At 45.7% G+C, this 21,816-nt stretch overlaps 47 non-coding genes across 47 annotated transcripts; all 47 read right to left on the bottom strand.

Moving 5' to 3' along the window:
* Positions 1–575: 575 nt before the first annotated feature.
* Positions 576–649, bottom strand: trnai-aau (transfer RNA isoleucine (anticodon AAU)). The gene has a single exon. It is a non-coding gene; the product is annotated as a tRNA-Ile (tRNA).
* A 459-nt stretch (positions 650–1,108) lies between these two features.
* On the bottom strand, positions 1,109–1,182 carry trnai-aau (transfer RNA isoleucine (anticodon AAU)). Its single transcript has one exon. It is a non-coding gene; the product is annotated as a tRNA-Ile (tRNA).
* A 460-nt stretch (positions 1,183–1,642) lies between these two features.
* Positions 1,643–1,715, bottom strand: trnaf-gaa (transfer RNA phenylalanine (anticodon GAA)). The gene has a single exon. It is a non-coding gene; the product is annotated as a tRNA-Phe (tRNA).
* An 83-nt stretch (positions 1,716–1,798) lies between these two features.
* On the bottom strand, positions 1,799–1,872 carry trnai-aau (transfer RNA isoleucine (anticodon AAU)). The gene has a single exon. It is a non-coding gene; the product is annotated as a tRNA-Ile (tRNA).
* A 460-nt stretch (positions 1,873–2,332) lies between these two features.
* trnai-aau (transfer RNA isoleucine (anticodon AAU)) lies at positions 2,333–2,406 on the bottom strand. Its single transcript has one exon. It is a non-coding gene; the product is annotated as a tRNA-Ile (tRNA).
* A 461-nt stretch (positions 2,407–2,867) lies between these two features.
* trnai-aau (transfer RNA isoleucine (anticodon AAU)) lies at positions 2,868–2,941 on the bottom strand. The gene has a single exon. It is a non-coding gene; the product is annotated as a tRNA-Ile (tRNA).
* A 458-nt stretch (positions 2,942–3,399) lies between these two features.
* On the bottom strand, positions 3,400–3,472 carry trnaf-gaa (transfer RNA phenylalanine (anticodon GAA)). Its single transcript has one exon. It is a non-coding gene; the product is annotated as a tRNA-Phe (tRNA).
* An 82-nt stretch (positions 3,473–3,554) lies between these two features.
* trnai-aau (transfer RNA isoleucine (anticodon AAU)) lies at positions 3,555–3,628 on the bottom strand. Its single transcript has one exon. It is a non-coding gene; the product is annotated as a tRNA-Ile (tRNA).
* Positions 3,629–4,090: 462 nt separating this feature from the next.
* trnai-aau (transfer RNA isoleucine (anticodon AAU)) lies at positions 4,091–4,164 on the bottom strand. Its single transcript has one exon. It is a non-coding gene; the product is annotated as a tRNA-Ile (tRNA).
* Positions 4,165–4,624: 460 nt separating this feature from the next.
* trnai-aau (transfer RNA isoleucine (anticodon AAU)) lies at positions 4,625–4,698 on the bottom strand. Its single transcript has one exon. It is a non-coding gene; the product is annotated as a tRNA-Ile (tRNA).
* A 457-nt stretch (positions 4,699–5,155) lies between these two features.
* trnaf-gaa (transfer RNA phenylalanine (anticodon GAA)) lies at positions 5,156–5,228 on the bottom strand. The gene has a single exon. It is a non-coding gene; the product is annotated as a tRNA-Phe (tRNA).
* Positions 5,229–5,310: 82 nt separating this feature from the next.
* On the bottom strand, positions 5,311–5,384 carry trnai-aau (transfer RNA isoleucine (anticodon AAU)). The gene has a single exon. It is a non-coding gene; the product is annotated as a tRNA-Ile (tRNA).
* Positions 5,385–5,845: 461 nt separating this feature from the next.
* trnai-aau (transfer RNA isoleucine (anticodon AAU)) lies at positions 5,846–5,919 on the bottom strand. Its single transcript has one exon. It is a non-coding gene; the product is annotated as a tRNA-Ile (tRNA).
* Positions 5,920–6,380: 461 nt separating this feature from the next.
* Positions 6,381–6,454, bottom strand: trnai-aau (transfer RNA isoleucine (anticodon AAU)). Its single transcript has one exon. It is a non-coding gene; the product is annotated as a tRNA-Ile (tRNA).
* A 462-nt stretch (positions 6,455–6,916) lies between these two features.
* On the bottom strand, positions 6,917–6,989 carry trnaf-gaa (transfer RNA phenylalanine (anticodon GAA)). The gene has a single exon. It is a non-coding gene; the product is annotated as a tRNA-Phe (tRNA).
* An 82-nt stretch (positions 6,990–7,071) lies between these two features.
* trnai-aau (transfer RNA isoleucine (anticodon AAU)) lies at positions 7,072–7,145 on the bottom strand. The gene has a single exon. It is a non-coding gene; the product is annotated as a tRNA-Ile (tRNA).
* Positions 7,146–7,606: 461 nt separating this feature from the next.
* Positions 7,607–7,680, bottom strand: trnai-aau (transfer RNA isoleucine (anticodon AAU)). Its single transcript has one exon. It is a non-coding gene; the product is annotated as a tRNA-Ile (tRNA).
* Positions 7,681–8,141: 461 nt separating this feature from the next.
* On the bottom strand, positions 8,142–8,215 carry trnai-aau (transfer RNA isoleucine (anticodon AAU)). The gene has a single exon. It is a non-coding gene; the product is annotated as a tRNA-Ile (tRNA).
* Positions 8,216–8,677: 462 nt separating this feature from the next.
* Positions 8,678–8,750, bottom strand: trnaf-gaa (transfer RNA phenylalanine (anticodon GAA)). The gene has a single exon. It is a non-coding gene; the product is annotated as a tRNA-Phe (tRNA).
* Positions 8,751–8,832: 82 nt separating this feature from the next.
* On the bottom strand, positions 8,833–8,906 carry trnai-aau (transfer RNA isoleucine (anticodon AAU)). The gene has a single exon. It is a non-coding gene; the product is annotated as a tRNA-Ile (tRNA).
* A 461-nt stretch (positions 8,907–9,367) lies between these two features.
* On the bottom strand, positions 9,368–9,441 carry trnai-aau (transfer RNA isoleucine (anticodon AAU)). The gene has a single exon. It is a non-coding gene; the product is annotated as a tRNA-Ile (tRNA).
* A 461-nt stretch (positions 9,442–9,902) lies between these two features.
* Positions 9,903–9,976, bottom strand: trnai-aau (transfer RNA isoleucine (anticodon AAU)). Its single transcript has one exon. It is a non-coding gene; the product is annotated as a tRNA-Ile (tRNA).
* Positions 9,977–10,438: 462 nt separating this feature from the next.
* trnaf-gaa (transfer RNA phenylalanine (anticodon GAA)) lies at positions 10,439–10,511 on the bottom strand. Its single transcript has one exon. It is a non-coding gene; the product is annotated as a tRNA-Phe (tRNA).
* An 83-nt stretch (positions 10,512–10,594) lies between these two features.
* Positions 10,595–10,668, bottom strand: trnai-aau (transfer RNA isoleucine (anticodon AAU)). Its single transcript has one exon. It is a non-coding gene; the product is annotated as a tRNA-Ile (tRNA).
* A 461-nt stretch (positions 10,669–11,129) lies between these two features.
* On the bottom strand, positions 11,130–11,203 carry trnai-aau (transfer RNA isoleucine (anticodon AAU)). Its single transcript has one exon. It is a non-coding gene; the product is annotated as a tRNA-Ile (tRNA).
* Positions 11,204–11,664: 461 nt separating this feature from the next.
* trnai-aau (transfer RNA isoleucine (anticodon AAU)) lies at positions 11,665–11,738 on the bottom strand. The gene has a single exon. It is a non-coding gene; the product is annotated as a tRNA-Ile (tRNA).
* A 462-nt stretch (positions 11,739–12,200) lies between these two features.
* On the bottom strand, positions 12,201–12,273 carry trnaf-gaa (transfer RNA phenylalanine (anticodon GAA)). The gene has a single exon. It is a non-coding gene; the product is annotated as a tRNA-Phe (tRNA).
* Positions 12,274–12,355: 82 nt separating this feature from the next.
* trnai-aau (transfer RNA isoleucine (anticodon AAU)) lies at positions 12,356–12,429 on the bottom strand. The gene has a single exon. It is a non-coding gene; the product is annotated as a tRNA-Ile (tRNA).
* A 461-nt stretch (positions 12,430–12,890) lies between these two features.
* trnai-aau (transfer RNA isoleucine (anticodon AAU)) lies at positions 12,891–12,964 on the bottom strand. Its single transcript has one exon. It is a non-coding gene; the product is annotated as a tRNA-Ile (tRNA).
* Positions 12,965–13,426: 462 nt separating this feature from the next.
* On the bottom strand, positions 13,427–13,500 carry trnai-aau (transfer RNA isoleucine (anticodon AAU)). Its single transcript has one exon. It is a non-coding gene; the product is annotated as a tRNA-Ile (tRNA).
* A 461-nt stretch (positions 13,501–13,961) lies between these two features.
* trnai-aau (transfer RNA isoleucine (anticodon AAU)) lies at positions 13,962–14,035 on the bottom strand. Its single transcript has one exon. It is a non-coding gene; the product is annotated as a tRNA-Ile (tRNA).
* Positions 14,036–14,496: 461 nt separating this feature from the next.
* On the bottom strand, positions 14,497–14,570 carry trnai-aau (transfer RNA isoleucine (anticodon AAU)). The gene has a single exon. It is a non-coding gene; the product is annotated as a tRNA-Ile (tRNA).
* Positions 14,571–15,030: 460 nt separating this feature from the next.
* Positions 15,031–15,104, bottom strand: trnai-aau (transfer RNA isoleucine (anticodon AAU)). The gene has a single exon. It is a non-coding gene; the product is annotated as a tRNA-Ile (tRNA).
* Positions 15,105–15,566: 462 nt separating this feature from the next.
* On the bottom strand, positions 15,567–15,640 carry trnai-aau (transfer RNA isoleucine (anticodon AAU)). Its single transcript has one exon. It is a non-coding gene; the product is annotated as a tRNA-Ile (tRNA).
* A 462-nt stretch (positions 15,641–16,102) lies between these two features.
* On the bottom strand, positions 16,103–16,175 carry trnaf-gaa (transfer RNA phenylalanine (anticodon GAA)). Its single transcript has one exon. It is a non-coding gene; the product is annotated as a tRNA-Phe (tRNA).
* An 82-nt stretch (positions 16,176–16,257) lies between these two features.
* trnai-aau (transfer RNA isoleucine (anticodon AAU)) lies at positions 16,258–16,331 on the bottom strand. The gene has a single exon. It is a non-coding gene; the product is annotated as a tRNA-Ile (tRNA).
* A 461-nt stretch (positions 16,332–16,792) lies between these two features.
* Positions 16,793–16,866, bottom strand: trnai-aau (transfer RNA isoleucine (anticodon AAU)). The gene has a single exon. It is a non-coding gene; the product is annotated as a tRNA-Ile (tRNA).
* Positions 16,867–17,328: 462 nt separating this feature from the next.
* trnaf-gaa (transfer RNA phenylalanine (anticodon GAA)) lies at positions 17,329–17,401 on the bottom strand. The gene has a single exon. It is a non-coding gene; the product is annotated as a tRNA-Phe (tRNA).
* Positions 17,402–17,483: 82 nt separating this feature from the next.
* On the bottom strand, positions 17,484–17,557 carry trnai-aau (transfer RNA isoleucine (anticodon AAU)). The gene has a single exon. It is a non-coding gene; the product is annotated as a tRNA-Ile (tRNA).
* A 461-nt stretch (positions 17,558–18,018) lies between these two features.
* Positions 18,019–18,092, bottom strand: trnai-aau (transfer RNA isoleucine (anticodon AAU)). The gene has a single exon. It is a non-coding gene; the product is annotated as a tRNA-Ile (tRNA).
* A 461-nt stretch (positions 18,093–18,553) lies between these two features.
* Positions 18,554–18,627, bottom strand: trnai-aau (transfer RNA isoleucine (anticodon AAU)). Its single transcript has one exon. It is a non-coding gene; the product is annotated as a tRNA-Ile (tRNA).
* A 461-nt stretch (positions 18,628–19,088) lies between these two features.
* Positions 19,089–19,162, bottom strand: trnai-aau (transfer RNA isoleucine (anticodon AAU)). Its single transcript has one exon. It is a non-coding gene; the product is annotated as a tRNA-Ile (tRNA).
* Positions 19,163–19,624: 462 nt separating this feature from the next.
* On the bottom strand, positions 19,625–19,697 carry trnaf-gaa (transfer RNA phenylalanine (anticodon GAA)). Its single transcript has one exon. It is a non-coding gene; the product is annotated as a tRNA-Phe (tRNA).
* Positions 19,698–19,779: 82 nt separating this feature from the next.
* On the bottom strand, positions 19,780–19,853 carry trnai-aau (transfer RNA isoleucine (anticodon AAU)). The gene has a single exon. It is a non-coding gene; the product is annotated as a tRNA-Ile (tRNA).
* Positions 19,854–20,315: 462 nt separating this feature from the next.
* On the bottom strand, positions 20,316–20,389 carry trnai-aau (transfer RNA isoleucine (anticodon AAU)). Its single transcript has one exon. It is a non-coding gene; the product is annotated as a tRNA-Ile (tRNA).
* Positions 20,390–20,851: 462 nt separating this feature from the next.
* On the bottom strand, positions 20,852–20,924 carry trnaf-gaa (transfer RNA phenylalanine (anticodon GAA)). Its single transcript has one exon. It is a non-coding gene; the product is annotated as a tRNA-Phe (tRNA).
* Positions 20,925–21,006: 82 nt separating this feature from the next.
* trnai-aau (transfer RNA isoleucine (anticodon AAU)) lies at positions 21,007–21,078 on the bottom strand. The gene has a single exon. It is a non-coding gene; the product is annotated as a tRNA-Ile (tRNA).
* Between the last annotated feature and the right edge of the window lie 738 nt (positions 21,079–21,816).

Below are 21,816 nucleotides of genomic sequence, written 5' to 3'. Positions count from 1 at the left end.
ACCGAGCATCTGCAATTGCTGGCGTGTACACTAACAAGTCCACCAACAGCATAGCCTGACAAGACTGGACCCTCTTGGTTGCTCATAGTGGCAAGTCCACACAACTGGGGAATTAGCTCAAATGGTAGAGTGCTTGCTTAGCATGCGAGAGGTAGTGGGATCGATGCCCACATTCTCCAAAAACACATTCTTTTTGAGGATCCAAGAATGCTCCAGTTTACACTTCATGCAGCTTTCTCTTACGAAAACCTACTGTCATGTAACAATCACAAGCAACTTTCATGTCAGACTAAGGTCACAATTTCACATGAAAAAGAAAGACATTACTTACATTCACAAGAGCAGCGTAGCACACACGATTCAGGCCCACAAACACAGCTGTGTGAACTTCCTCAAAGCAACACAAGAAGGGACAACATCTAATGCCGAAACCCGGGATCGAACAGGACCGCTTAGATCTTCAGTCTAACGCTCTCCCAAACTGAGCTATTTCGGCTAGCTGCTTAGTCTCATTCTGTGACACTCATGACGATACACATGCAGTGACTCACATTTTCACACTCAAAATATAATCAATGCCAGTATGGGGATCGAACCCACGACCTTGGCGTTATTAGCACCACGCTCTAACCAACTGAGCTAACCAGCCACTAGCTACGCAGCACAATTGTTGAGATGCACCGAGCATCTGCAATTGCTGGCGTGTACACTAACAAGTCCACCAACAGCATAGCCTGACCAGACTGGACCCTCTTGGTTGCTCATAGTGGCAAGTCCACACAACTGGGGAATTAGCTCAAATGGTAGAGTGCTTGCTTAGCATGCGAGAGGTAGTGGGATCGATGCCCACATTCTCCAAAACACATTCTTTTGAGGATCCAAGAATGCTCCAGTTCACACTTCATGCAGCTTTCTCTTACGAAAACCTACTGTCATGTAACAATCACGAGCAACTTTCATGTCAGACTAAGGTCACAATTTCACATGAAAAAGAAAGACATTACTTACATTCACAAGAGCAGCGTAGCACACACGATTCAGGCCCACAAACACTCATGACGATACACATGCAAGTGACTCACAATTTTCACACTCAAAATATAATCGATGGCCAGTATGGGGATCGAACCCACGACCTTGGCGTTATTAGCACCACGCTCTAACCAACTGAGCTAACCAGCCACTAGCTGCGCAGCACAATTGTTGAGATGCACCGAGCATCTGCAATTGCTGGCGTGTACACTAACAAGTCCACCAACAGCATAGCCTGACAAGACTGGACCCTCTTGTTGCTCATAGTGGCAAGTCCACACAACTGGGGAATTAGCTCAAATGGTAGAGTGCTTGCTTAGCATGCGAGAGGTAGTGGGATCGATGCCCACATTCTCCAAAAACACATTCTTTTTGAGGATCCAAGAATGCTCCAGTTACACTTCATGCAGCTTTCTCTTACGAAAACCTACTGTCATGTAACAATCACAAGCAACTTTCATGTCAGACTAAGGTCACAATTTCACATGAAAAAGAAAGACATTACTTACATTCACAAGAGCAGCGTAGCGTAGCACACACGATTCAGGCCCACAAACACAGCTGTGTGAACTTTCCTCAAAGCAGAACACAAAGAAGGGACAACATCTAATGCCGAAACCCGGGATCGAACCAGGGACCTTTAGATCTTCAGTCTAACGCTCTCCCAACTGAGCTATTTCGGCTAGCTGCTTAGTACTCATTCTGTGACACTCATGACGATACACATGCAAGTGACTCACAATTTTCACACTCAAAATATAATCAATGGCCAGTATGGGGATCGAACCCACGACCTTGGCGTTATTAGCACCACGCTCTAACCAACTGAGCTAACCAGCCACTAGCTACGCAGCACAATTGTTGAGATGCACCGAGCATCTGCAATTGCTGGCGTGTACACTAACAAGTCCACCAACAGCATAGCCTGACCAGACTGGACCCTCTTGGTTGCTCATAGTGGCAAGTCCACACAACTGGGGAATTAGCTCAAATGGTAGAGTGCTTGCTTAGCATGCGAGAGGTAGTGGGATCGATGCCCACATTCTCCAAAAACACATTCTTTTGAGGATCCAAGAATGCTCCAGTTCACACTTCATGCAGCTTTCTCTTACGAAAACCTACTGTCATGTAACAATCAAAAGCAACTTTCATGTCAGACTAAGGTCACAATTTCACATGAAAAAGAAAGACATTACTTACATTCACAAGAGCAGCGTAGCACACACGATTCAGGCCCACAAACACTCATGACGATACACATGCAAGTGACTCACAATTTTCACACTCAAAATATAATCGATGGCCAATATGGGGATCGAACACACGACCTTGGCGTTATTAGCACCACGCTCTAACCAACTGAGCTAACCAGCCACTAGCTGCGCAGCACAATTGTTGAGATGCACCGAGCATCTGCAATTGCTGGCGTGTACACTAACAAGTCCACCAACAGCATAGCCTGACAAGACTGGACCCTCTTGGTTGCTCATAGTGGCAAGTCCAGACAACTGGGGAATTAGCTCAAATGGTAGAGTGCTTGCTTAGCATGCGAGAGGTAGTGGGATCGATGCCCACATTCTCCAAAAACACGTTCTTTTTGAGGATCCAAGAATGCTCCAGTTTACACTTCATGCAGCTTTCTCTTACGAAAACCTACTGTCATGTAACAATCACAAGCAACTTTCATGTCAGACTAAGGTCACAATTTCACATGAAAAAGAAAGACATTACTTACATTCACAGGAGCAGCATAGCACACACGATTCAGGCCCACAAACACTCATGACGATACACATGCAAGTGACTCACAATTTTCACACTCAAAATATAATCGATGGCCAGTATGGGGATCGAACCCACGACCTTGGCGTTATTAGCACCACGCTCTAACCAACTGAGCTAACCAGCCACTAGCTAGCGCAGCACAATTGTTGAGATGCACCGAGCATCTGCAATTGCTGGCGTGTACACTAACAAGTCCACCAACAGCATAGCCTGACAAGACTGGACCCTCTTGGTTGCTCATAGTGGCAAGTCCACACAACTGGGGAATTAGCTCAAATGGTAGAGTGCTTGCTTAGCATGCGAGAGGTAGTGGGATCGATGCCCACATTCTCCAAAAACACATTCTTTTTGAGGATCCAAGAATGCTCCAGTTTACACTTCATGCAGCTTTCTCTTACGAAAACCTACTGTCATGTAACAATCACAAGCAACTTTCATGTCAGACTAAGGTCACAATTTCACATGAAAAAGAAAGACATTACTTACATTCACAAGAGCAGCGTAGCACACACGATTCAGGCCCACAAACACAGCTGTGGGAACTTTCCTCAAAGCAGAACACAAAGAAGGGACAACATCTAATGCCGAAACCCGGGATCGAACCAGGGACCTTTAGATCTTCAGTCTAACGCTCTCCCAACTGAGCTATTTCGGCTAGCTGCTTAGACTCATTCTGTGACACTCATGACGATACACATGCAAGTGACTCACAATTTTCACACTCAAAATATAATCAATGGCCAGTATGGGGATCGAACCCACGACCTTGGCGTTATTAGCACCACGCTCTAACCAACTGAGCTAACCAGCCACTAGCTACGCAGCACAATTGTTGAGATGCACCGAGCATCTGCAATTGCTGGCGTGTACACTAACAAGTCCACCAACAGCATAGCCTGACCAGACTGGACCCTCTTGGTTGCTCATAGTGGCAAGTCCAGACAACTGGGGAATTAGCTCAAATGGTAGAGTGCTTGCTTAGCATGCGAGAGGTAGTGGGATCGATGCCCACATTCTCCAAAAACACATTCTTTTTGAGGATCCAAGAATGCTCCAGTTCACACTTCATGCAGCTTTCTCTTACGAAAACCTACTGTCATGTAACAATCAAAAGCAACTTTCATGTCAGACTAAGGTCACAATTTCACATGAAAAAGAAAGACATTACTTACATTCACAGGAGCAGCAGTAGCACACACGATTCAGGCCCACAAACACTCATGACGATACACATGCAAGTGACTCACAATTTTCACACTCAAAATATAATCGATGGCCAGTATGGGGATCGAACCCACGACCTTGGCGTTATTAGCACCACGCTCTAACCAACTGAGCTAACCAGCCACTAGCTGCGCAGCACAATTGTTGAGATGCACCGAGCATCTGCAATTGCTGGCGTGTACACTAACAAGTCCACCAACAGCATAGCCTGACAAGACTGGACCCTCTTGGTTGCTCATAGTGGCAAGTCCAGACAACTGGGGAATTAGCTCAAATGGTAGAGTGCTTGCTTAGCATGCGAGAGGTAGTGGGATCGATGCCCACATTCTCCAAAAACACTTCTTTTTGAGGATCCAAGAATGCTCCAGTTTACACTTCATGCAGCTTTCTCTTACGAAAACCTACTGTCATGTAACAATCACAAGCAACTTTCATGTCAGACTAAGGTCACAATTTCACATGAAAAAGAAAGACATTACTTACATTCACAGGAGCAGCATAGCACACACGATTCAGGCCCACAAACACTCATGACGATACACATGCAAGTGACTCACAATTTTCACACTCAAAATATAATCAATGGCCAGTATGGGGATCGAACCCACGACCTTGGCGTTATTAGCACCACGCTCTAACCAACTGAGCTAACCAGCCACTAGCTGCGCAGCACAATTGTTGAGATGCACCGAGCATCTGCAATTGCTGGCGTGTACACTAACAAGTCCACCAACAGCATAGCCTGACAAGACTGGACCCTCTTGGTTGCTCATAGTGGCAAGTCCACACAACTGGGGAATTAGCTCAAATGGTAGAGTGCTTGCTTAGCATGCGAGAGGTAGTGGGATCGATGCCCACATTCTCCAAAAACACGTTCTTTTTGAGGATCCAAGAATGCTCCAGTTTACACTTCATGCAGCTTTCTCTTACGAAAACCTACTGTCATGTAACAATCACAAGCAACTTTCATGTCAGACTAAGGTCACAATTTCACATGAAAAAGAAAGACATTACTTACATTCACAAGAGCAGCGTAGCACACACGATTCAGGCCCACAAACACAGCTGTGTGAACTTTCCTCAAAGCAGAACACAAAGAAGGGACAACATCTAATGCCGAAACCCGGGATCGAACCAGGGACCTTTAGATCTTCAGTCTAACGCTCTCCCAACTGAGCTATTTCGGCTAGCTGCTTAGACTCATTCTGTGACACTCATGACGATACACATGCAAGTGACTCACAATTTTCACACTCAAAATATAATCAATGGCCAGTATGGGGATCGAACCCACGACCTTGGCGTTATTAGCACCACGCTCTAACCAACTGAGCTAACCAGCCACTAGCTACGCAGCACAATTGTTGAGATGCACCGAGCATCTGCAATTGCTGGCGTGTACACTAACAAGTCCACCAACAGCATAGCCTGACCAGACTGGACCCTCTTGGTTGCTCATAGTGGCAAGTCCAGACAACTGGGGAATTAGCTCAAATGGTAGAGTGCTTGCTTAGCATGCGAGAGGTAGTGGGATCGATGCCCACATTCTCCAAAAACACATTCTTTTTGAGGATCCAAGAATGCTCCAGTTCACACTTCATGCAGCTTTCTCTTACGAAAACCTACTGTCATGTAACAATCACAAGCAACTTTCATGTCAGACTAAGGTCACAATTTCACATGAAAAAGAAAGACATTACTTACATTCACAGGAGCAGCGTAGCACACACGATTCAGGCCCACAAACACTCATGACGATACACATGCAAGTGACTCACAATTTTCACACTCAAAATATAATCGATGGCCAGTATGGGGATCGAACCCACGACCTTGGCGTTATTAGCACCACGCTCTAACCAACTGAGCTAACCAGCCACTAGCTACGCAGCACAATTGTTGAGATGCACCGAGCATCTGCAATTGCTGGCGTGTACACTAACAAGTCCACCAACAGCATAGCCTGACAAGACTGGACCCTCTTGGTTGCTCATAGTGGCAAGTCCACACAACTGGGGAATTAGCTCAAATGGTAGAGTGCTTGCTTAGCATGCGAGAGGTAGTGGGATCGATGCCCACATTCTCCAAAAACACATTCTTTTTGAGGATCCAAGAATGCTCCAGTTCACACTTCATGCAGCTTTCTCTTACGAAAACCTACTGTCATGTAACAATCACAAGCAACTTTCATGTCAGACTAAGGTCACAATTTCACATGAAAAAGAAAGACATTACTTACATTCACAAGAGCAGCGTAGCACACACGATTCAGGCCCACAAACACTCATGACGATACACATGCAAGTGACTCACAATTTTCACACTCAAAATATAATCGATGGCCAGTATGGGGATCGAACCCACGACCTTGGCGTTATTAGCACCACGCTCTAACCAACTGAGCTAACCAGCCACTAGCTGCGCAGCACAATTGTTGAGATGCACCGAGCATCTGCAATTGCTGGCGTGTACACAAACAAGTCCACCAACAGCATAGCCTGACAAGACTGGACCCTCTTGGTTGCTCATAGTGGCAAGTCCACACAACTGGGGAATTAGCTCAAATGGTAGAGTGCTTGCTTAGCATGCGAGAGGTAGTGGGATCGATGCCCACATTCTCCAAAAACACGTTCTTTTTGAGGATCCAAGAATGCTCCAGTTTACACTTCATGCAGCTTTCTCTTACGAAAACCTACTGTCATGTAACAATCACAAGCAACTTTCATGTCAGACTAAGGTCACAATTTCACATGAAAAAGAAAGACATTACTTACATTCACAAGAGCAGCGTAGCGTAGCACACACGATTCAGGCCCACAAACACAGCTGTGTGAACTTTCCTCAAAGCAGAACACAAAGAAGGGACAACATCTAATGCCGAAACCCGGGATCGAACCAGGGACCTTTAGATCTTCAGTCTAACGCTCTCCCAACTGAGCTATTTCGGCTAGCTTCTTAGACTCATTCTGTGACACTCATGACGATACACATGCAAGTGACTCACAATTTTCACACTCAAAATATAATCAATGGCCAGTATGGGGATCGAACCCACGACCTTGGCGTTATTAGCACCACGCTCTAACCAACTGAGCTAACCAGCCACTAGCTACGCAGCACAATTGTTGAGATGCACCGAGCATCTGCAATTGCTGGCGTGTACACTAACAAGTCCACCAACAGCATAGCCTGACCAGACTGGACCCTCTTGGTTGCTCATAGTGGCAAGTCCAGACAACTGGGGAATTAGCTCAAATGGTAGAGTGCTTGCTTAGCATGCGAGAGGTAGTGGGATCGATGCCCACATTCTCCAAAAACACATTCTTTTTGAGGATCCAAGAATGCTCCAGTTCACACTTCATGCAGCTTTCTCTTACGAAAACCTACTGTCATGTAACAATCACAAGCAACTTTCATGTCAGACTAAGGTCACAATTTCACATGAAAAAGAAAGACATTACTTACATTCACAAGAGCAGCGTAGCACACACGATTCAGGCCCACAAACACTCATGACGATACACATGCAAGTGACTCACAATTTTCACACTCAAAATATAATCGATGGCCAGTATGGGGATCGAACCCACGACCTTGGCGTTATTAGCACCACGCTCTAACCAACTGAGCTAACCAGCCACTAGCTACGCAGCACAATTGTTGAGATGCACCGAGCATCTGCAATTGCTGGCGTGTACACTAACAAGTCCACCAACAGCATAGCCTGACAAGACTGGACCCTCTTGGTTGCTCATAGTGGCAAGTCCAGACAACTGGGGAATTAGCTCAAATGGTAGAGTGCTTGCTTAGCATGCGAGAGGTAGTGGGATCGATGCCCACATTCTCCAAAAACACGTTCTTTTTGAGGATCCAAGAATGCTCCAGTTTACACTTCATGCAGCTTTCTCTTACGAAAACCTACTGTCATGTAACAATCACAAGCAACTTTCATGTCAGACTAAGGTCACTATTTCACATGAAAAAGAAAGACATTACTTACATTCACAAGAGCAGCGTAGCACACACGATTCAGGCCCACAAACACTCATGACGATACACATGCAAGTGACTCACAATTTTCACACTCAAAATATAATCGATGGCCAGTATGGGGATCGAACCCACGACCTTGGCGTTATTAGCACCACGCTCTAACCAACTGAGCTAACCAGCCACTAGCTGCGCAGCACAATTGTTGAGATGCACCGAGCATCTGCAATTGCTGGCGTGTACACTAACAAGTCCACCAACAGCATAGCCTGACAAGACTGGACCCTCTTGGTTGCTCATAGTGGCAAGTCCACACAACTGGGGAATTAGCTCAAATGGTAGAGTGCTTGCTTAGCATGCGAGAGGTAGTGGGATCGATGCCCACATTCTCCAAAAACACATTCTTTTTGAGGATCCAAGAATGCTCCAGTTTACACTTCATGCAGCTTTCTCTTACGAAAACCTACTGTCATGTAACAATCACAAGCAACTTTCATGTCAGACTAAGGTCACAATTTCACATGAAAAAGAAAGACATTACTTACATTCACAAGAGCAGCGTAGCGTAGCACACACGATTCAGGCCCACAAACACAGCTGTGTGAACTTTCCTCAAAGCAGAACACAAAGAAGGGACAACATCTAATGCCGAAACCCGGGATTGAACCAGGGACCTTTAGATCTTCAGTCTAACGCTCTCCCAACTGAGCTATTTCGGCTAGCTGCTTAGACTCATTCTGTGACACTCATGACGATACACATGCAAGTGACTAACAATTTTCACACTCAAAATATAATCAATGGCCAGTATGGGGATCGAACACACGACCTTGGCGTTATTAGCACCACGCTCTAACCAACTGAGCTAACCAGCCACTAGCTACGCAGCACAATTGTTGAGATGCACCGAGCATCTGCAATTGCTGGCGTGTACACTAACAAGTCCACCAACAGCATAGCCTGACCAGACTGGACCCTCTTGGTTGCTCATAGTGGCAAGTCCAGACAACTGGGGAATTAGCTCAAATGGTAGAGTGCTTGCTTAGCATGCGAGAGGTAGTGGGATCGATGCCCACATTCTCCAAAAACACATTCTTTTTGAGGATCCAAGAATGCTCCAGTTCACACTTCATGCAGCTTTCTCTTACGAAAACCTACTGTCATGTAACAATCAAAAGCAACTTTCATGTCAGACTAAGGTCACAATTTCACATGAAAAAGAAAGACATTACTTACATTCACAGGAGCAGCATAGCACACACGATTCAGGCCCACAAACACTCATGACGATACACATGCAAGTGACTCACAATTTTCACACTCAAAATATAATCGATGGCCAGTATGGGGATCGAACCCACGACCTTGGCGTTATTAGCACCACGCTCTAACCAACTGAGCTAACCAGCCACTAGCTACGCAGCACAATTGTTGAGATGCACCGAGCATCTGCAATTGCTGGCGTGTACACTAACAAGTCCACCAACAGCATAGCCTGACCAGACTGGACCCTCTTGGTTGCTCATAGTGGCAAGTCCACACAACTGGGGAATTAGCTCAAATGGTAGAGTGCTTGCTTAGCATGCGAGAGGTAGTGGGATCGATGCCCACATTCTCCAAAAACACGTTCTTTTTGAGGATCCAAGAATGCTCCAGTTTACACTTCATGCAGCTTTCTCTTACGAAAACCTACTGTCATGTAACAATCACAAGCAACTTTCATGTCAGACTAAGGTCACAATTTCACATGAAAAAGAAAGACATTACTTACATTCACAAGAGCAGCGTAGCACACACGATTCAGGCCCACAAACACTCATGACGATACACATGCAAGTGACTCACAATTTTCACACTCAAAATATAATCGATGGCCAGTATGGGGATCGAACCCACGACCTTGGCGTTATTAGCACCACGCTCTAACCAACTGAGCTAACCAGCCACTAGCTGCGCAGCACAATTGTTGAGATGCACCGAGCATCTGCAATTGCTGGCGTGTACACTAACAAGTCCACCAACAGCATAGCCTGACAAGACTGGACCCTCTTGGTTGCTCATAGTGGCAAGTCCACACAACTGGGGAATTAGCTCAAATGGTAGAGTGCTTGCTTAGCATGCGAGAGGTAGTGGGATCGATGCCCACATTCTCCAAAAACACGTTCTTTTTGAGGATCCAAGAATGCTCCAGTTTACACTTCATGCAGCTTTCTCTTACGAAAACCTACTGTCATGTAACAATCACAAGCAACTTTCATGTCAGACTAAGGTCACAATTTCACATGAAAAAGAAAGACATTACTTACATTCACAAGAGCAGCGTAGCGTAGCACACACGATTCAGGCCCACAAACACAGCTGTGTGAACTTTCCTCAAAGCAGAACACAAAGAAGGGACAACATCTAATGCCGAAACCCGGGATCGAACCAGGGACCTTTAGATCTTCAGTCTAACGCTCTCCCAACTGAGCTATTTCGGCTAGCTGCTTAGTACTCATTCTGTGACACTCATGACGATACACATGCAAGTGACTCACAATTTTCACACTCAAAATATAATCAATGGCCAGTATGGGGATCGAACCCACGACCTTGGCGTTATTAGCACCACGCTCTAACCAACTGAGCTAACCAGCCACTAGCTACGCAGCACAATTGTTGAGATGCACCGAGCATCTGCAATTGCTGGCGTGTACACTAACAAGTCCACCAACAGCATAGCCTGACCAGACTGGACCCTCTTGGTTGCTCATAGTGGCAAGTCCAGACAACTGGGGAATTAGCTCAAATGGTAGAGTGCTTGCTTAGCATGCGAGAGGTAGTGGGATCGATGCCCACATTCTCCAAAAACACATTCTTTTTGAGGATCCAAGAATGCTCCAGTTCACACTTCATGCAGCTTTCTCTTACGAAAACCTACTGTCATGTAACAATCACAAGCAACTTTCATGTCAGACTAAGGTCACAATTTCACATGAAAAAGAAAGACATTACTTACATTCACAGGAGCAGCATAGCACACACGATTCAGGCCCACAAACACTCATGACGATACACATGCAAGTGACACACAATTTTCACACTCAAAATATAAGCAATGGCCAGTATGGGGATCGAGCCCAAGACCTTGGCGTTATTAGCACCACGCTCTAACCAACTGAGCTAACCAGCCACTAGCTACGCAGCACAATTGTTGAGATGCACCGAGCATCTGCAATTGCTGGCGTGTACACTAACAAGTCCACCAACAGCATAGCCTGACAAGACTGGACCCTCTTGGTTGCTCATAGTGGCAAGTCCAGACAACTGGGGAATTAGCTCAAATGGTAGAGTGCTTGCTTAGCATGCGAGAGGTAGTGGGATCGATGCCCACATTCTCCAAAAACACGTTCTTTTTGAGGATCCAAGAATGCTCCAGTTTACACTTCATGCAGCTTTCTCTTACGAAAACCTACTGTCATGTAACAATCACAAGCAACTTTCATGTCAGACTAAGGTCACAATTTCACATGAAAAAGAAAGACATTACTTACATTCACAGGAGCAGCGTAGCACACACGATTCAGGCCCACAAACACTCATGACGATACACATGCAAGTGACTCACAATTTTCACACTCAAAATATAATCGATGGCCAGTATGGGGATCGAACCCACGACCTTGGCGTTATTAGCACCACGCTCTAACCAACTGAGCTAACCAGCCACTAGCTGCGCAGCACAATTGTTGAGATGCACCGAGCATCTGCAATTGCTGGCGTGTACACTAACAAGTCCACCAACAGCATAGCCTGACAAGACTGGACCCTCTTGGTTGCTCATAGTGGCAAGTCCACACAACTGGGGAATTAGCTCAAATGGTAGAGTGCTTGCTTAGCATGCGAGAGGTAGTGGTATCGATGCCCACATTCTCCAAAAACACGATCTTTTTGAGGATCCAAGAATGCTCCAGTTTACACTTCATGCAGCTTTCTCTTACGAAAACCTACTGTCATGTAACAATCACAAGCAACTTTCATGTCAGACTAAGGTCACAATTTCACATGAAAAAGAAAGACATTACTTACATTCACAAGAGCAGCGTAGCGTAGCACACACGATTCAGGCCCACAAACACAGCTGTGTGAACTTTCCTCAAAGCAGAACACAAAGAAGGGACAACATCTAATGCCGAAACCCGGGATCGAACCAGGGACCTTTAGATCTTCAGTCTAACGCTCTCCCAACTGAGCTATTTCGGCTAGCTGCTTAGTCTCATTCTGTGACACTCATGACGATACACATGCAAGTGACTCACAATTTTCACACTCAAAATATAATCAATGGCCAGTATGGGGATCGAACCCACGACCTTGGCGTTATTAGCACCACGCTCTAACCAACTGAGCTAACCAGCCACTAGCTACGCAGCACAATTGTTGAGATGCACCGAGCATCTGCAATTGCTGGCGTGTACACTAACAAGTCCACCAACAGCATAGCCTGACCAGACTGGACCCTCTTGGTTGCTCATAGTGGCAAGTCCACACAACTGGGGAATTAGCTCAAATGGTAGAGTGCTTGCTTAGCATGCGAGAGGTAGTGGGATCGATGCCCACATTCTCCAAAAACACATTCTTTTTGAGGATCCAAGAATGCTCCAGTTCACACTTCATGCAGCTTTCTCTTACGAAAACCTACTGTCATGTAACAATCAAAAGCAACTTTCATGTCAGACTAAGGTCACAATTTCACATGAAAAAGAAAGACATTACTTACATTCACAGGAGCAGCGTAGCACACACGATTCAGGCCCACAAACACTCATGACGATACACATGCAAGTGACTCACAATTTTCACACTCAAAATATAATCGATGGCCAGTATGGGGATCGAACCCACGACCTTGGCGTTATTAGCACCACGCTCTAACCAACTGAGCTAACCAGCCACTAGCTGCGCAGCACAATTGTTGAGATGCACCGAGCATCTGCAATTGCTGGCGTGTACACTAACAAGTCCACCAACAGCATAGCCTGACAAGACTGGACCCTCTTGGTTGCTCATAGTGGCAAGTCCACACAACTGGGGAATTAGCTCAAATGGTAGAGTGCTTGCTTAGCATGCGAGAGGTAGTGGGATCGATGCCCACATTCTCCAAAAACACATTCTTTTTGAGGATCCAAGAATGCTCCAGTTTACACTTCATGCAGCTTTCTCTTACGAAAACCTACTGTCATGTAACAATCACAAGCAACTTTCATGTCAGACTAAGGTCACAATTTCACATGAAAAAGAAAGACATTACTTACATTCACAAGGAGCAGCGTAGCACACACGATTCAGGCCCACAAACACTCATGACGATACACATGCAAGTGACTCACAATTTTCACACTCAAAATATAATCGATGGCCAGTATGGGGATCGAACCCACGACCTTGGCGTTATTAGCACCACGCTCTAACCAACTGAGCTAACCAGCCACTAGCTGCGCAGCACAATTGTTGAGATGCACCGAGCATCTGCAATTGCTGGCGTGTACACTAACAAGTCCACCAACAGCATAGCCTGACAAGACTGGACCCTCTTGGTTGCTCATAGTGGCAAGTCCACACAACTGGGGAATTAGCTCAAATGGTAGAGTGCTTGCTTAGCATGCGAGAGGTAGTGGGATCGATGCCCACATTCTCCAAAAACACGTTCTTTTTGAGGATCCAAGAATGCTCCAGTTTACACTTCATGCAGCTTTCTCTTACGAAAACCTACTGTCATGTAACAATCACAAGCAACTTTCATGTCAGACTAAGGTCACAATTTCACATGAAAAAGAAAGACATTACTTACATTCACAGGAGCAGCGTAGCACACACGATTCAGGCCCACAAACACTCATGACGATACACATGCAAGTGACTCACAATTTTCACACTCAAAATATAATCGATGGCCAGTATGGGGATCGAACCCACGACCTTGGCGTTATTAGCACCACGCTCTAACCAACTGAGCTAACCAGCCACTAGCTGCGCAGCACAATTGTTGAGATGCACCGAGCATCTGCAATTGCTGGCGTGTACACTAACAAGTCCACCAACAGCATAGCCTGACAAGACTGGACCCTCTTGGTTGCTCATAGTGGCAAGTCCACACAACTGGGGAATTAGCTCAAATGGTAGAGTGCTTGCTTAGCATGCGAGAGGTAGTGGGATCGATGCCCACATTCTCCAAAAACACATTCTTTTTGAGGATCCAAGAATGCTCCAGTTTACACTTCATGCAGCTTTCTCTTACGAAAACCTACTGTCATGTAACAATCACAAGCAACTTTCATGTCAGACTAAGGTCACAATTTCACATGAAAAAGAAAGACATTACTTACATTCACAAGAGCAGCGTAGCACACACGATTCAGGCCCACAAACACTCATGACGATACACATGCAAGTGACTCACAATTTTCACACTCAAAATATAATCGATGGCCAGTATGGGGATCGAACCCACGACCTTGGCGTTATTAGCACCACGCTCTAACCAACTGAGCTAACCAGCCACTAGCTACGCAGCACAATTGTTGAGATGCACCGAGCATCTGCAATTGCTGGCGTTTACTCTAACAAGTCCACCAACAGCATAGCCTGACAAGACTGGACCCTCTTGGTTGCTCATAGTGGCAAGTCCACACAACTGGGGAATTAGCTCAAATGGTAGAGTGCTTGCTTAGCATGCGAGAGGTAGTGGGATCGATGCCCACATTCTCCAAAAACACATTCTTTTTGAGGATCCAAGAATGCTCCAGTTACACTTCATGCAGCTTTCTCTTACGAAAACCTACTGTCATGTAACAATCACAAGCAACTTTCATGTCAGACTAAGGTCACAATTTCACATGAAAAAGAAAGACATTACTTACATTCACAGGAGCAGCGTAGCACACACGATTCAGGCCCACAAACACTCATGACGATACACATGCAAGTGACTCACAATTTTCACACTCAAAATATAATCGATGGCCAGTATGGGGATCGAACCCACGACCTTGGCGTTATTAGCACCACGCTCTAACCAACTGAGCTAACCAGCCACTAGCTACGCAGCACAATTGTTGAGATGCACCGAGCATCTGCAATTGCTGGCGTTTACTCTAACAAGTCCACCAACAGCATAGCCTGACAAGACTGGACCCTCTTGGTTGCTCATAGTGGCAAGTCCAGACAACTGGGGAATTAGCTCAAATGGTAGAGTGCTTGCTTAGCATGCGAGAGGTAGTGGGATCGATGCCCACATTCTCCAAAAACACATTCTTTTTGAGGATCCAAGAATGCTCCAGTTCACACTTCATGCAGCTTTCTCTTACGAAAACCTACTGTCATGTAACAATCACAAGCAACTTTCATGTCAGACTAAGGTCACAATTTCACATGAAAAAGAAAGACATTACTTACATTCACAAGGAGCAGCGTAGCACACACGATTCAGGCCCACAAACACTCATGACGATACACATGCAAGTGACTCACAATTTTCACACTCAAAATATAATCGATGGCCAGTATGGGGATCGAACCCACGACCTTGGCGTTATTAGCACCACGCTCTAACCAACTGAGCTAACCAGCCACTAGCTGCGCAGCACAATTGTTGAGATGCACCGAGCATCTGCAATTGCTGGCGTGTACACTAACAAGTCCACCAACAGCATAGCCTGACAAGACTGGACCCTCTTGGTTGCTCATAGTGGCAAGTCCACACAACTGGGGAATTAGCTCAAATGGTAGAGTGCTTGCTTAGCATGCGAGAGGTAGTGGGATCGATGCCCACATTCTCCAAAAACACGTTCTTTTTGAGGATCCAAGAATGCTCCAGTTTACACTTCATGCAGCTTTCTCTTACGAAAACCTACTGTCATGTAACAATCACAAGCAACTTTCATGTCAGACTAAGGTCACAATTTCACATGAAAAAGAAAGACATTACTTACATTCACAAGAGCAGCGTAGCGTAGCACATACGATTCAGGCCCACAAACACAGCTGTGTGAACTTTCCTCAAAGCAGAACACAAAGAAGGGACAACATCTAATGCCGAAACCCGGGATCGAACCAGGGACCTTTAGATCTTCAGTCTAACGCTCTCCCAACTGAGCTATTTCGGCTAGCTGCTTAGTCTCATTCTGTGACACTCATGACGATACACATGCAAGTGACTCACAATTTTCACACTCAAAATATAATCGATGGCCAGTATGGGGATCGAACCCACGACCTTGGCGTTATTAGCACCACGCTCTAACCAACTGAGCTAACCAGCCACTAGCTACGCAGCACAATTGTTGAGATGCACCGAGCATCTGCAATTGCTGGCGTGTACACTAACAAGTCCACCAACAGCATAGCCTGACCAGACTGGACCCTCTTGGTTGCTCATAGTGGCAAGTCCAGACAACTGGGGAATTAGCTCAAATGGTAGAGTGCTTGCTTAGCATGCGAGAGGTAGTGGGATCGATGCCCACATTCTCCAAAAACACATTCTTTTTGAGGATCCAAGAATGCTCCAGTTCACACTTCATGCAGCTTTCTCTTACGAAAACCTACTGTCATGTAACAATCACGAGCAACTTTCATGTCAGACTAAGGTCACAATTTCACATGAAAAAGAAAGACATTACTTAAATTCACAGGAGCAGCGTAGCACACACGATTCAGGCCCACAAACACTCATGACGATACACATGCAAGTGACTCACAATTTTCACACTCAAAATATAATCGATGGCCAGTATGGGGATCGAACCCACGACCTTGGCGTTATTAGCACCACGCTCTAACCAACTGAGCTAACCAGCCACTAGCTGCGCAGCACAATTGTTGAGATGCACCGAGCATCTGCAATTGCTGGCGTGTACACTAACAAGTCCACCAACAGCATAGCCTGACAAGACTGGACCCTCTTGGTTGCTCATAGTGGCAAGTCCACACAACTGGGGAATTAGCTCAAATGGTAGAGTGCTTGCTTAGCATGCGAGAGGTAGTGGGATCGATGCCCACATTCTCCAAAAACACATTCTTTTTGAGGATCCAAGAATGCTCCAGTTTACACTTCATGCAGCTTTCTCTTACGAAAACCTACTGTCATGTAACAATCACAAGCAACTTTCATGTCAGACTAAGGTCACAATTTCACATGAAAAAGAAAGACATTACTTACATTCACAAGAGCAGCGTAGCGTAGCACACACGATTCAGGCCCACAAACACAGCTGTGTGAACTTTCCTCAAAGCAGAACACAAAGAAGGGACAACATCTAATGCCGAAACCCGGGATCGAACCAGGGACCTTTAGATCTTCAGTCTAACGCTCTCCCAACTGAGCTATTTCGGCTAGCTGCTTAGTCTCATTCTGTGACACTCATGACGATACACATGCAAGTGACTCACAATTTTCACACTCAAAATATAATCAATGGCCAGTATGGGGATCGAACCCACGACCTTGGCGTTATTAGCACCACGCTCTAACCAACTGAGCTAACCAGCCACTAGCTACGCAGCACAATTGTTGAGATGCACCGAGCATCTGCAATTGCTGGCGTGTACACTAACAAGTCCACCAACAGCATAGCCTGACCAGACTGGACCCTCTTGGTTGCTCATAGTGGCAAGTCCACACAACTGGGGAATTAGCTCAAATGGTAGAGTGCTTGCTTAGCATGCGAGAGGTAGTGGGATCGATGCCCACATTCTCCAAAAACACATTCTTTTTGAGGATCCAAGAATGCTCCAGTTCACACTTCATGCAGCTTTCTCTTACGAAAACCTACTGTCATGTAACAATCACAAGCAACTTTCATGTCAGACTAAGGTCACAATTTCACATGAAAAAGAAAGACATTACTTACATTCACAGGAGCAGCGTAGCACACACGATTCAGGCCCACAAACACTCATGACGATACACATGCAAGTGACTCACAATTTTCACACTCAAAATATAATCGATGGCCAGTATGGGGATCGAACCCACGACCTTGGCGTTATTAGCACCACGCTCTAACCAACTGAGCTAACCAGCCACTAGCTACGCAGCACAATTGTTGAGATGCACCGAGCATCTGCAATTGCTGGCGTGTACACTAACAAGTCCACCAACAGCATAGCCTGACAAGACTGGACCCTCTTGGTTGCTCATAGTGGCAAGTCCACACAACTGGGGAATTAGCTCAAATGGTAGAGTGCTTGCTTAGCATGCGAGAGGTAGTGGGATCGATGCCCACATTCTCCAAAAACACATTCTTTTTGAGGATCCAAGAATGCTCCAGTTTACACTTCATGCAGCTTTCTCTTACGAAAACCTACTGTCATGTAACAATCACAAGCAACTTTCATGTCAGACTAAGGTCACAATTTCACATGAAAAAGAAAGACATTACTTACATTCACAGGAGCAGCATAGCACACACGATTCAGGCCCACAAACACTCATGACGATACACATGCAAGTGACACACAATTTTCACACTCAAAATATAAGCGATGGCCAGTATGGGGATCGAGCCCAAGACCTTGGCGTTATTAGCACCACGCTCTAACCAACTGAGCTAACCAGCCACTAGCTACGCAGCACAATTGTTGAGATGCACCGAGCATCTGCAATTGCTGGCGTTTACTCTAACAAGTCCACCAACAGCATAGCCTGACAAGACTGGACCCTCTTGGTTGCTCATAGTGGCAAGTCCACACAACTGGGGAATTAGCTCAAATGGTAGAGTGCTTGCTTAGCATGCGAGAGGTAGTGGTATCGATGCCCACATTCTCCAAAAACACGATCTTTTTGAGGATCCAAGAATGCTCCAGTTTACACTTCATGCAGCTTTCTCTTACGAAAACCTACTGTCATGTAACAATCACAAGCAACTTTCATGTCAGACTAAGGTCACTATTTCACATGAAAAAGAAAGACATTACTTACATTCACAAGAGCAGCGTAGCACACACGATTCAGGCCCACAAACACTCATGACGATACACATGCAAGTGACTCACAATTTTCACACTCAAAATATAATCGATGGCCAGTATGGGGATCGAACCCACGACCTTGGCGTTATTAGCACCACGCTCTAACCAACTGAGCTAACCAGCCACTAGCTGCGCAGCACAATTGTTGAGATGCACCGAGCATCTGCAATTGCTGGCGTGTACACTAACAAGTCCACCAACAGCATAGCCTGACAAGACTGGACCCTCTTGGTTGCTCATAGTGGCAAGTCCACACAACTGGGGAATTAGCTCAAATGGTAGAGTGCTTGCTTAGCATGCGAGAGGTAGTGGGATCGATGCCCACATTCTCCAAAAACACATTCTTTTTGAGGATCCAAGAATGCTCCAGTTTACACTTCATGCAGCTTTCTCTTACGAAAACCTACTGTCATGTAACAATCACAAGCAACTTTCATGTCAGACTAAGGTCACAATTTCACATGAAAAAGAAAGACATTACTTACATTCACAAGAGCAGCGTAGCGTAGCACACACGATTCAGGCCCACAAACACAGCTGTGTGAACTTTCCTCAAAGCAGAACACAAAGAAGGGACAACATCTAATGCCGAAACCCGGGATCGAACCAGGGACCTTTAGATCTTCAGTCTAACGCTCTCCCAACTGAGCTATTTCGGCTAGCTGCTTAGTCTCATTCTGTGACACTCATGACGATACACATGCAAGTGACTCACAATTTTCACACTCAAAATATAATCAATGGCCAGTATGGGGATCGAACCCACGACCTTGGCGTTATTAGCACCACGCTCTAACCAACTGAGCTAACCAGCCACTAGCTACGCAGCACAATTGTTGAGATGCACCGAGCATCTGCAATTGCTGGCGTGTACACTAACAAGTCCACCAACAGCATAGCCTGACCAGACTGGACCCTCTTGGTTGCTCATAGTGGCAAGTCCAGCACAACTGGGGAATTAGCTCAAATGGTAGAGTGCTTGCTTAGCATGCGAGAGGTAGTGGGATCGATGCCCACATTCTCCAAAAACACATTCTTTTTGAGGATCCAAGAATGCTCCAGTTCACACTTCATGCAGCTTTCTCTTACGAAAACCTACTGTCATGTAACAATCACGAGCAACTTTCATGTCAGACTAAGGTCACAATTTCACATGAAAAAGAAAGACATTACTTAAATTCACAGGAGCAGCGTAGCACACACGATTCAGGCCCACAAACACTCATGACGATACACATGCAAGTGACTCACAATTTTCACACTCAAAATATAATCGATGGCCAGTATGGGGATCGAACCCACGACCTTGGCGTTATTAGCACCACGCTCTAACCAACTGAGCTAACCAGCCACTAGCTGCGCAGCACAATTGTTGAGATGCACCGAGCATCTGCAATTGCTGGCGTGTACACTAACAAGTCCACCAACAGCATAGCCTGACAAGACTGGACCCTCTTGGTTGCTCATAGTGGCAAGTCCAGACAACTGGGGAATTAGCTCAAATGGTAGAGTGCTTGCTTAGCATGCGAGAGGTAGTGGGATCGATGCCCACATTCTCCAAAAACACATTCTTTTTGAGGATCCAAGAATGCTCCAGTTTACACTTCATGCAGCTTTCTCTTACGAAAACCTACTGTCATGTAACAATCACAAGCAACTTTCATGTCAGACTAAGGTCACAATTTCACATGAAAAAGAAAGACATTACTTACATTCACAAGAGCAGCGTAGCGTAGCACACACGATTCAGGCCCACAAACACAGCTGTGTGAACTTTCCTCAAAGCAGAACACAAAGAAGGGACAACATCTAATGCCGAAACCCGGGATCGAACCAGGGACCTTTAGATCTTCAGTCTAACGCTCTCCCAACTGAGCTATTTCGGCTAGCTGCTTAGTCTCATTCTGTGACACTCATGACGATACACATGCAAGTGACTCACAATTTTCACACTCAAAATATAATCAATGGCCAGTAGGGGATCGAACCACGACCTTGGCGTTATTAGCACCACGCTCTAACCAACTGAGCTAACCAGCCACTAGCTGCGCAGCACAATTGTTGAGATGCACCGAGCATCTGCAATTGCTGGCGTGTACACTAACAAGTCCACCAACAGCATAGCCTGACCAGACTGGACCCTCTTGGTTGCTCATAGTGGCAAGTCCAGCACAACTGGGAATTAGCTCAAATGGTAGAGTGCTTGCTTAGCATTGCGAGAGGTAGTGGGATCGATGCCCACATTCTCCAAAACACATTCTTTTTGAGGATCCAAGAATGCTCCAGTTCACACTTCATGCAGCTTCTCTCTTACGAAAACCTACTGTCATGTAACAATCACAAGCAACTTTCATGTCAGACTAAGGTCACAATTTCACATGAAAAAGAAAGACCATTACTCTAACTTCACAGGAGCAGCGTAGCACACACGATTTCAGGCCCCACAAACATCATGCCGATACACATGCAAGTGACTCACAATTTTTACACTCAAAATATAATCGATGGCCAGTATGGGGATCAACCCAAGACCTTGGCGTTTATTAGCACCACGCTCTAACCAACTGAGCTAACCCGCCACTAGCTGCGCAGCACAATTGTTGTGATGCACGAGCTGCAATTGCTGGCGTGTACACTAACAAGTCCACCAACGCATAGCCTGACAAGACTGGACCTCTTGGTTGCTCATAGTGGCAAGTCCACACAACTGGGGAATTAGCCAAATGGTAGGTAGAGTGCTTGCTTAGCATGCGAGAGGTAGTGGGATCGATGCCCACA

This window comes from Salmo trutta, unplaced genomic scaffold, assembly GCF_901001165.1.
Source record: "Salmo trutta unplaced genomic scaffold, fSalTru1.1, whole genome shotgun sequence".
Classification (NCBI taxonomy): Eukaryota; Metazoa; Chordata; class Actinopteri; order Salmoniformes; family Salmonidae; genus Salmo; species Salmo trutta.
This window is presented reverse-complemented; position numbering and strand designations above follow the sequence as displayed.